Here is a 12,705-nt window from a genome sequence, read left to right as displayed (position 1 = left end):
TAAGACAAAATTCCTAATTTTAACTCTACCAAGAATGGAGAATGCTTTCATTTATAACATAATTTTGCCTTTGAGATTTTGTGCAAAAACACTTGAATCTATTTCCAAAGGAAAAGAGTTTCTGACTGGAAATTTGAAATCATATCAATTATCTTTGAGGTAGAATTATTTTCTTCCTTTCTCTCCCATAAATGTTTCTTGTGGTAAAAACGTTTATTCCAAAGGAAAGGGTTCCAAAGCTTTTTCTGCATTCTTCCAGATGCAAAAATTTTCTTTATACCATTCAATTGTTTTCTTTATTCCTTCTTTCCAGGAAACTTTAGGTCTCCATCCTAAACCATGCATTTTTTTCTGATTTCATAGGATATCTCATGTCATTGGAAGGTCTATCATCAACATAATCAACCCAATTTTCCATTTCAGACTCCGAATTGGTTTCTTTGATCATTTTATGTTGTGTTGCAATAAAGATATACATTTTGGAATAATGTTTTCTGGATATTGATGTGGTCCATAAACATTACTGCTCCATATATAACAACTGGAAACTTATATTGTTCCGAATAAGATTGTACAAAATATTCTGCAGCTGCTTTGGATGATGCATAAGGATTTGTAGGTTGTTTCGGTGAAGACTCATCCAATTCCTCATCAAGGCTTCCTCCATAAACTTCATCAGTGCTCACAAAAATTAACTCCTCTACCCTGGCTTCATAAGCAGCACTCACCAAAACATGGATGCCATAAACATTGACATAGGTAAATTACAGGGCATGAACAAATGAAAGATGTGTTTGAGCTGCAAAATGTAGCACTATATCTATGTTCTCAGTTTCAAAAAGCAGTTTTATGAAATGGGGTTCACAAACGTCACCCTGGATAAACTTGTAGTTCTTTTTGTTAGAAATGGTTTCAAGGTTTTTCAGGCTTGCACAGTAGTCGAGCTTGTCAAGATTTATGATCATATAGTCTGGGTAATTTTCTACTAGAGAGACTATCAAATGTGTTGCACTACATGGAGCCGGCACTGCCCATGACCAGGGCTCGCTTGGCGAAGCCACTTGGAGTACCAGGGACTTCCCCATGAGCCACTCCTGACATCTCTCCTCTTTTTTTAATGTATTATTCTCTCTTCTAAACCCTGGATTATTTTCTAGTAAAACTCATAAATTTCTGTTCCCTCCCTCCTTTTTCTAAACCCCAGCATTAAACCTCAAAATGCTAAGATACAGTTTAATGAAAAAAGTCAGTAAGTGTGGATAAATTTCTAATTGCTTTTTACAAAATTGTCAATTCTACCTGTGAAAGAAAATGTATTTTCAATGGCAACAAGAGCAAATAAGCAACAAGTCCAGAAGGATTTATACCTAGGTCTATAACTAGGTGTTTTGTCCCTGAAGAATTTCACAAACACATTCAGAAAGAATAATTCAATTGGGGAATATTGAACATCCTTGGGGATAGATACTAATTGAGAGAATTATGCTTTTTTTTTAAACAAGTCATTTAGAAATGTTGACATTTTGCTTTTCATTCAATATTGTCTACCTTTCCATCATGTTGTGAGGTATGTGTATTTCATAAATGTGCACTATGCGACTGATATTATTGTCCCTGAGAAATATTTAGAAACTTCAGGTATACTACAGCAATCCCTCCTTAGTGTCTTTGGGTTCTATTGATATGGGCATTGTACCCCCAGAAACTCAAACTATTATCAGGGAAACTCCCTTGCTCCCTTACATCCTCATGACTCTGAGCCTAAAACATCCAATGACCCCTCTAGGATCCTGAGATGATTGTCCTCCTTTGATCATCCTCTAGATTTAAGATGAACAGAGAAATGCACCTCCAGGCTATACCTCGATCCTATCAAGCTACATCTCAGACATCTGTTTGTTCCCTAAAACTAAGGAATCTTTATGTCTTCAGGCAGACCCCAGGCAGATGATCACCCACCTCACCAAATGCCTGAGTGACTAATACTCTCTGTTGTAAAAAGTATAAAATCTCCAGAACTGATGTCATCTGGGGGAACAGTTTTCCATTCATGCCATCCTCCCAAGGAACTGCTCACCATCTTGCTGTTGTACTTTGCTATCCTCCTGGCCATTCTCAACATTACTCTCTAAATTAATAAATTTCTCTTTTTGTTTTTAAGCTAAGCTTTGGAGTCTTGCATTCTTTTTTTATTAAACATTATTTTATTTGGTCATTTTCAAACATTGGAAAAAAAGGATCATTTTCTTCCCCCCCTTCCCACCATCCGTCCCATAGCTGACACAGGATTCCACTGGGTATCACATGTGTCCTTGATCTGAACCCATTTCCATGTTGTTGGTATTTGCATTAGGGTGATCATTAAGAGTCTCTCCTCAATCACAGTCAAGCAGTTGCTTTTCCTCGGTGTTTTTACTCCCACAGTTTGTCCTCTGCTTGTGGATAGTGTTTTTTCTCCTAGATCCCTGCACATTGTTCAGGGACATTGCATTGACACTAATGGAGAAGTCCATCATGTACAATTGTACCACAGTATATCAGTCTCTGTGTGCAGTGTTTTCCTGTTTCTGTTCCTCTCACTCTGCATCACTTCCTGGAGGTTGTTCCAGTCTCCATGGAATTCCTCCAGTTTATTATTCCTTTGAGCACAATAGTATTCCATCACCAACATATACCACAATTTGTTCAGCCATTCCCCAATTGAAGGGCATCCCCTCGTTTTCCAATTTTTTGCCACCACAAAGAACATAGATATGAATATTCTTGTACAAGTTGGAGTATTGCATTCTTGAAAAAGGTATCCTTCCCAAACCCCAGGGTTGTACCACTTCACCCCCCACAACACTATGTTTTGCTTGCTTGGTGAACATTTTAAAAACATGTATTTTTTTTCTTCTCTTCTCTTAGGTTGTCCTTTGCATCTATGTATTTGTACGCACCAATAATTCTAATTTCTCTTTAATGTCACTCAGGAACAATCGTTCCACATCCTCATCAAATTTCACAAGGTCCTCTGTTTTGTCAATTGTTGGATTATTTCCCTTCATTTTATATTATTTAATTATAGATGACTAAACTTATTTACCAGATCTGGAAGTTATATTTTTTTACTGTTGTTACAGCATTCCTGTTGATTTATCTTCATATTTTAATGTCTTAGAGATGTATTCTTCCTGAAATCATTAGAACTTTTGTACTTTACTCCCCTCTCCAGTTATTTCCCTTATCCTTCACTTCTTGACTTCTCTTTTGATGATGGTTTCCTTGGGGGTTGGCTCTCAGAGTGTCTTGCTTCATCTTTCTTTAAAGAATTCAGTTTTTCATGTTCAGTCTTTGTCCCAAGTAACATTTGAGAGGTTAGAACTAGTCCCAGTTGGATACTATGTTCTTTCTCTCAGATTTGGTGGAGTATTACATAGCTTTCCCACACATACAGTGTCCTATTACAGTCACCACTCCTACTTCTTCTATATTCCTCAGTTCTCTAGTCCAACAGTTCAGAACCTGATTTCCCAGACATCAGTGCTTCTAGGTGGCAGCATCTGAAAGACTTTTGCATCTGATGGGCTATAAAGTCCTGACCAAAATTCCACATTCTTAATTGAGGGTCTCTATCACTAGAAAGAAGTAGGGGAGAAATAACACAGTGAAGGAGGAGGGAATGGGCTTGGTTTAAGTATATGTTGTTTCCCTGGGTCTATTAGACCAGCCTTATTATTGATACTATGGAATGTGGTGAAGGGTTTGAATGAATTCAATTTAGAGGGCATCATTTTATTGATTTGGGGAGGTGGTTAACCTTCTTTTGGAATATGGGAGACCTAGACAATGGAACCAACTGAAGTTGCTTTTGTTTTACCTTTGTCATAAATTTTCTGCTTTGGAGAAGTTTGAGAAGTTGTGGAAATCAGAAAAAACAAAACAAAAACAACTAGTCTAACATCTTGTTACTCATATTGTAGCTTTTTATACTCTTAAAATTACTGAGAACATCCCAAGGAACTTTGGGTTTATGTGTTATATTAACTTAAATTTATTATATTAGAAACTAAAGTGCTTTAGAGTCATTATGAAAATAGCTTAGATCTTGTTGATCTCTTGAAAGCTTCCCCCAGGAGGCTAAGAATCACAATATGAGAAGCTCTGATGTAGTACCTTCTACCTAGAAGACTTAGGTTTCCATAGAAAGACCTTTTCTGAAGGAGAAGGTTGTGTTTTAGCCTCACTCATCCACATGAAATTCATATTTGAAACCAGAACCATCCCTAACACAATGCAAAACATTGTAAGATCATAAGAAGAAAGGAAAACTAAGAATATATTTATTGAATTGTTTCATTATGAATCACAAGGAAAGGAATACAGTCATTGTTTAGTAATATCACAAAATCTAAGTACTAAAAAGTAGAAAAGAGGCCAATAGCAAACTACTAGCTGATGAATTACGATAATCTCCTTTTCTTCTTTGATCCTCTCTTCCCAGATCATCATGGAAATCCTTCTAATAGCAAATGATTTGTCAGTGTCTTGATCTTCCACTCCCCTTAGTCTGCCATAACCTTCTGTTACTTGCATCTGGAACAGCAGTGGTCCTTTCCCCAAGGGAAAAAATTCCTAATGGTGTATAGTACTAGGGATACAAAGGCAAACACAAAAAAACAGTGCTTGTCCTGTAGGAACTTTCATTTGAGAAGATTAAAATTGCTCCTACATCATTTATTTGTTTATCCTATTTACAATTAGCTATCCTCTAACTGCTTAAGTCACTGATCTTTCTCTGAAATTCTTTTCTCCTGATAATTGCTCTTCTATTCTTATCTTTAAGATTTTAACTTTTAAGTTAAGTTTTTAACTTAACTTTTAAGTTAAGAATTTAACTAACTTTGGGAGGAGCACATAAGGATCTTTACACCACTACACTGTCTTTCAAGGATATCTGGTCTGCTATCTGAAAAATCATTCATTGCTTTCCTATCATTTATGATAAACTAATTGATGTATATGATCCTTTATGTAGTAATTTTAACTATGACATTAGAGAGGTCTGTCCCAGTTATTAATTAACTAGAGATAAGCAGTGATGAAAAAGGAATTAACTTAATAGATCCAGTTATCAACCCTGGATTGTCAAGTACACAACTTGAAAGAGCCATGAATCCTGATAAGAGGTAACAGATGAAAACATACAGTCCATTGTAGAAAAGGAATTTATAAATAGTATTCACTTTTATAAGAATTTATATTAATAATAGGATCCTCACATTCTATGACTCATAGAGACAACTATTTATTTATTTAATTTATTAAAAAATTAAAACTTTACCTTCCACCTTAGAATCAATACTATGTATTGGTTCCAAGGCAGAAGAGTGGTAAGGGCTAATCAATGGGAGTTAAGTGACTTGTCCAGGGTCACATAGCTAGGAAGTATCTGAGGCCAGATTTGAACCTAGGACATTCCATCTCTAAGTTTGGTTCTCAGTCCATTGAGCTACCTAGCTGCCCCCAACTTTATTTTTAAGAGTCATTATCTGAGGATACTATTTTCAGGATCAATTAAATGTTTGGTCCTTGTACTAGAATTTATTAACTATTAGTAATCGTTGATTTATAGCTTACTCAATCACCACCAAAATTATATCCTCAGTTTCCAATTCTTTATTACTACAAAAAGAATAAATATTTTATGTAATATGCATTTGTTAAATATTAAAACATTTTGTTCTCTAAGAATTTAAATTTAGGTTTTTATGCTAATGTGAGAAATCTAAAGTAATACTGTGGTCATCAATTTAAAAATATTACAGCTTAACTCAAAATGATGTTCTTCAGCTCTATTTACAAAAAGGTGGAAAGAGTGAAATTGGAAAAATGTAAAGAGACAAAAAAATACTTCCTACCTACTAATACCCTAAGTTTGATCCTAATGTCTCCAAACCTCAAATGTGAACATGAAAGTGAATCTCATTAGAATCCAAAGTCCTACTTCAGAAGCCAAAATCTGAAGTTCCAGGAGATGCTGAAGAATCCTCAGAATTTTCAGTACACCCAAGGCTAAGACAGCCAAGAGTATCACCAGAACTCACACTGAACAGAGTATCACAACAAAGCACCAATGACGAGAGAGGGTCTCTGCACCAAAGAACCAAGAAAGGAATCACTCTACTCACCACCTCAAGCCACCACAGGAACCAGGGAAAGATTGTCCTCCTCCAGTCCAGCTCACCATCCCCAAGAGAATCACTGAATACTTGAGCTGGCCTTTTAAAGTAGTTTTCTCAATGTCACTTTACAAGAAACAATTGCAGTCTTTCAATTTGCCTAGAACTACCCAGAGGTGTATGGGGTGTTCAGGAAGGGGTAGTATCTCTGTTACAGAGGGCTTGTCGAGCCCTCCTAGGGCAGCTCTCCAGCCTCTGACCCTCACCTGACACCCAGCTCTCACTTGTGGTTCCCAGTAGCTGCTAGCATGCGGCAGCGGCCACACCCCAGGCAACGGCTTTGACAGGCCGGCTAAACCTTGTGAAGGTAGCCACTTGGTCATTGACCCTTGGTGAACCAGGGCTTTGCTCACCCAGCATGTGAAGACTGCTTTGGCAGAACAGACAGAAGAAACCAATAAGAAGGTTCAACAGCTGAGATGGTGATGCAGCAAAGCACTGTGGAGTGCTTAGGGCGTGTTGGAGCACAAAAGACAACATGGCCATCCAATGCAGCTGAGGAAGTCTCCAAGTGTAATGACTTTTCATACCACTAGACCCAGGCTTCCAATGCCAAGAGAGTGGGACTGTTTCTGTGCATCGGCTTTTCCACTTAAATCTCCTTCTTGCACAAGTATCTTTGTGCACACTCATCTATCCTAACCCTGTCCACCCTCTTCAAGACCTGTGGCAATGGGGAAGTGGTGACACAACAGGTGGAGGTGACCACTGGCAGTTGTAGTCATGATCCTGCACATAGGCGGTCCATACACTAGTGGTCGCTTGGCCCTATAGGGCAGCAGGGACATTCGGCAGCATCCTGGGCGACTGAACAGCCCTCTCTAGGACAGCACTGCTCACCCTAATCAAGGGAGGGGACTAGAAAAGGTGTACCAAACATTGCCTGCCCTACAAACACCCAGTCAGCACACCACAGCTGGTGGGTCATCCCTTTAAGCGGTCAAAATCAAAGAAAAAATACAAAGAAACTCATACTAGGAGCATGGAACATCAGGACATTACTTGACAGAGAGAATACCCCAAGACGTGAGAGAAGAACAGCTCTCATTGATAAAGAACTGGTGCGATATAACATCGACATGGCAGCCTTAAGCGAAACATGCTTACCAGAAGAGGGATCACTCAGCGAACCCACCATTGGATACACTTCTTCTTCTGGAAAGGTAGAGCCTCAAATGAAGACAGAATCCACGGTTTTGGCCTGGCCATCAAGACCAGTTTGATCAAACAGCTGCCAGACTTGCATCAGCGAGAGGTTCATGAAGATCCATTTGCCTCTCAGCAAAGACCGGTATGCCACAATTATCAGCGCATATGCCCCAACACTGACCAGCACAGAGGAGACCATCGAGCAGTTCTATTCTGACCTGAGTGCTGTGCTGCACTCAGTGCCCACAAATGGCAAGCTGATACTACTGGGAGACTTCAACGCCCGCGTTGTCCAGGACCATGAAAGATGGAAAGGAGTGCTTGGCAAACACGGCGTGGGCAAAATGAACAACAACGGCCTACTGCTACTCAGCAAATGCTCAGAGTTCAAACTCACCATCATGAACACTGTGTTCAGAATGGCGAACAAATATAAAACAATGTGGATTCACCAATGATCAAAACAGTGGCATCTCATTGTATGCTGGCTAGACATCCAGAATGTACAGATCACCAGAGCCATGAGAGGAACTGAATGCTGGACAGACCACCGATTGGTTAGAGCGACTCTTCAAATGCACATTGAGCCTCGCCATCCAAAACACACCCAGACAGTTCACGCATTTTACAACATGGGTCTTCTTAGAGATCCACCTTATTTGCAAACATTACAGTCCTGCCTGGATGACAAGCTGTCTGTCAAGAGACCACTCACCGGAAGCTCAACCAAGAAATGGAACCAGTTCAGAGACGCAGTGAAGGAAACATCAAAGGCAGTCCTAGGCCCCAAACAATGCAACCACCAGGACTGGTTCGATGAGAACAACACTGCTATTGAAGACCTATTGAGCAAAAAGAACAAAGCCTTTATAGAGTGGCTCCTAAAAAGGACAGATTCAAGTCTCTCCAAGCCACCGCACAGTGTGAGATCAGGAAGATGCAGGACCGATGGTGGGGAAAAAAGGCAGAAGAAATCCAGCACTTTGCTGATAAAAAAAAAAAACTACAACCAATTTTTCAGTGCCCTCAAGACTGCCATTAAAACCCGCCACCACACCCTTGCTATCCTCTGACGGTGACACTCTCATAAAAGATAAAAAGGGCATCAGCAACAGGTGGAAAGAACACTTCAGTCAGCTTCTCAACCAACCCTCTTCAGTTGACCAAAGCACCCTTGACCAGATCCCCCCAATCCACACCATTGAACAACTTGACGTCCCTCCTTCCATAGAGTAAGTCCAAAAACCCATTAAACAAATGAGTGCAGGCAAGGCACCCGGTAAAGACAGGATCCCAACCAAGGTGTACAAGGCCTAAAATGGAAAGGCGCCCCTGGCATTCCACATAGTGCTGACCAGCATATGGGAAGAGGAAGACATGCCCCCAGAACTCAGAGATGCCTCCATCGTAGCCCTATACAAGAACAAAGGTGCACAAGCAGCCTGTGACAACTACAGAGGCATCTCACTACTCTCCACTGCTAGAAAGATCCTCACCTGTGTTATACTCAACAGACTCCTGTCATCTGTTTCAGAGCAGAACTTGCCTGAATCACAATGTGGCTTCCAACCAGATTGTACCACCATCAACATGGTCTTCACAGTGAGGCAAATGCAGGAAAAATGCCTTGAGCAGAACCTGAGTCTCTAGATTGTCTTCATAGACCTGACAAAGGCATTCGACACAGTGAACAGGGACACATTATGGGTGATCCTTAAGAAGCTTGGTTGCCCAGCAAAATTGGTCAAACTGATCCAGCTCTTTCATGTCGACATGACAGGGAAAGTCCTATCTGGTGGAGAGACTTACGATCGCTTCAACATCTCCAATGGCATGAAACAAGGATGTGTCCTTGCTCCGGTACTATTCATCCTATACTTCACAGAAGCATTATGACATGCTGTGATGGATCTAGACCTGGGAGTCTACATCAAATACCGACTGGATGGCTCACTATTTGACCTTCGCCGCCTGACTGCAAAAACAAAGACAACAGAGAGACTCATCCTGGAAGCTCTCTTTGCAGATGAGTGTGCTTTCATGGCCCACCAAGAAAATCATCTCCAAAGCATTGTGGACAGGTTCTCTACAGCAACAAAACTGTTTGGCCTGAAAGCTCAAAGTGTATAACACAGTGGTCCTCAGCTCACTCCTGTACGGTTGCGAGACATGGACACTGTACTGGATGTACATGAAACAACTGGAGCAATTCCACCAACGCTCTCTCCGGTCAATCATGAGGATCCGATGGCAGGATGGTATCACCAACCAGGAAGTCCTCGACAGAGCCAACTCCACCATCATTGAAGTCCTGGTCCTCAAAACCCAGCTACAATGGTCTGGACACATCATCCACATGGACCCACAGCGAATACCAAGACAGGTATTCTATGGACACCAGGCCACAACCGCACCTCCCATAACAACTGGAGTCCCATGCCCCATGTGCCACAAACTCTGCGCCTCAGTCTTTGGACATCAAAGCCACATGAGGGTACATCAATAGATGATAATGCACAAAGACAATTGTCATTCTCAGGCACCGAGAGACTACCACTAAGACCCAGGGGTGTAGCAGTGGCCTCTGGAGTTGTCACCCACTCTATCAAGTGACTTGCAAACTCTCATATTTAATGACTTGTAAGGTATTAAGAAGGGATACTTAAGTTTTTGATTGATTGTCTTAAAAGTCACTGGTTGATAAAGAGAGTTTGATTCACTCTTCATAGTACATTTAGGTCCTTTTCCTCCTTTTTAAATCTCTTTGGGAAGCACAACTAGTAGTAGCATTGCTAGTTCAAAGAGTATGACTTTTATAGCTCTATGGGTATAGATAGAAGTTTTTCTCCAGTATGTTTAATCATTTTACAACTTCCCCACTCTCCCAATATTTATTGTGTTAATTTTCTTCAATACCCTCTAAGTTTTGTCATTTTCCTGTTCTGTTATAGTAGTTAATCTCATTCATCTGAGGTGATACTTCAGAGGTATTTTTTTTAATTTGCTTTTTGATAATTAAAAATAATTTAAAGAAATTTTCATATGATTATAGATAGCTTTAATTACTTCATCTGAGAATGACCCAATCATATCCATTGTTCATTTATCAATTGGGGAATGATATGTATTCTTATACATTTAAATATTTTTTCTATATATTTCAGAAATGAGGCATTCATGAAAGAAACTTTTAAATTAGTTCACCATTATGATGGTGGATTACTCTCCATCTTGTTCCCTCTATTTATCTTTTCCTCTCTCATTTAATTCTGTCCATCTCAAAAGTATTTAGTTTTTGATCACCAAGTCCCCCAATGTGACCTTTTTCTATCAATCCTTTCTCTCATTCCTTTCCCCTCTTTCTTTCTTAATAAGATAGATTTCTGAAACCAATTGATTATGTATGTTCTTTCCTCTTTGTGTTGAATCAATTCTGATTACAGTAACTTTTAAGCACTCCTGTTCTTATCTCCCTTATCTTTCCTTCTACTGTAAAAGCTCTTTCATGATTGTTATGTGAAAAAATGTATTCTATTCTATTTATCCCCTTTCCTTCTCCCAATGCTTCAATTCTGTCCTCTTCCTCACCATCTAATTTTATTTTTTTAGCCATATCCTTTTCAACACAAAGACTCACACTTTTTCTATGTATACTCCTTCAAACTCCCTAATAAAATCCTTAGGAGTCATAAGAATCATCTTCCCATATAGGGATGTGAACAGCTTAACCATATTGAATGTTTTTTGACTTATCTTTCCTCTTTATCTTTTTTTTTTCTCTTTAGTATTGTATTTGAGTGCCAAATTTTCCATTCATCACTAATCTTTCCATCAGGAATGTCCTCTATTTCATTGAAAGTGTTTTTTCCCCCTGAAAAATTATGCTCTTTTTGCTGTATAGTTGATTTTTGTTTGATGAGCTTATTCTTTTACCCTCTGATATATCATATTACAGGCCCACAAATACTTTAATATACCACCTAATAAATCTTGTGTTATTCTGATTGTGGCTCCATAATATTTGAAAGATGTTTTTGTTTGCTTGAGGTATGTTCTTCTGGATCTGACAGTTCTCAAATGTGACTTTATTCCTGGAGGTTTCCCTTTTGGAATCTCTTTCAAAAGATGAACAGTGGGTTTTTCTCAATTTATATTTTAGCTATTCCTTATAGATTATCAGGGCAATTTTACATGATAAATTCTTGAAATATCATGTGATTTCAATTAAAATTATCTATATCATGTATTGAATAGCATCAAGTAATAAAAGAGAATGTGAAATACACACACACACACACACACACACACACACACACATACACACACACACACATAGAATGAATCAGGTGGCTTAGCTGTTTTTTTCAGCAGGCTCCTCTATGTGCAGATTGACCCAGTATAGACCAAAACTGTGTGACTTCCTGAGTCTTAGATTCCAGGAATAAAGGGCCAACTTTCTGCTGCCTTCTTCCATTTGGGGATTTAATGTATGGGATGATATATGGATTCTTTCAATTTCTGTTTTTTTCTCTCATATTCAGGAATATCAGGACAGTTTTCTTGAATAATTTCTTGTAATATGACAAGATTTTGTTGTTGTTTTTGTTCCAGACTTTCAGATAGACCAATAGTTCTCAAATTGTCTCTCCTAGATGTATTCCAGGTCAGTTGTCTTTTCAATGAGATAGTTAATGCTTCCTTCTAATTTTTCATACTTTTGATTTTGCTTTATAAATTCTTACTGTCTTGTGAGGTCATTAGTTTCTACTTGCCCTATTCTAAATTTTATAGACTGATTTTCAGATGTGATTTTTTGATTTTCCTTTTCAGTTTGGTCTATCCATGGCTTCCAGCAGATCAATTTTGGTCTCCAATTTACTCATAACTTCATTTGATTTCTGTGCCTCTTTTTCTATATGGGCAATTTTGTCTTTTAAGCTGTCATTTATTTTTATATTACTTTCATTTATTTTCCCCACTTTTCTTCTGATTTTCTTCTATCCTTCTTACTTTGTTTCTGAGCCACTTTTTGAGATCCATGAGAGGTTATGACAAATTTCATTTATTTTGAAAGATTAGATGTGTTTTCTTGCTTCTCACTCTCTGCTGTTGCTTCTCTATTTTGCTGTTTTTCTCCACAGACTTTATCCAGAGTCAAGAGGTATTTTTTATGCTATTGTTTAGTCCTTTTGCCACTAGTAGATTGGAGTTCCTGCATGTTGGTGGTCATTGCTTTCTTAGCTTCTGTTTCACAGGGCTTTGCTTTGGTAGTATCTTCTCTTCCCTTTCAGAAAAAAGAGTGAGGGTAGGAAGATCTGTGATATTCTTTGTGTAG

At 38.8% G+C, this 12,705-nt stretch overlaps 1 pseudogene; it reads right to left on the bottom strand.

Annotated features, from left to right (window-relative positions):
• Positions 1–208: 208 nt before the first annotated feature.
• Positions 209–1,225, bottom strand: LOC100617904 (dTDP-D-glucose 4,6-dehydratase-like; annotated as a pseudogene).
• Between the last annotated feature and the right edge of the window lie 11,480 nt (positions 1,226–12,705).

The sequence above is a fragment of the Monodelphis domestica genome, chromosome 6 (assembly GCF_027887165.1).
Source record: "Monodelphis domestica isolate mMonDom1 chromosome 6, mMonDom1.pri, whole genome shotgun sequence".
NCBI classification, from domain to species: Eukaryota; Metazoa; Chordata; class Mammalia; order Didelphimorphia; family Didelphidae; genus Monodelphis; species Monodelphis domestica.
Note: the sequence above shows the minus strand (reverse complement) of the source record. Positions and strands in the feature narration are given on the sequence as shown.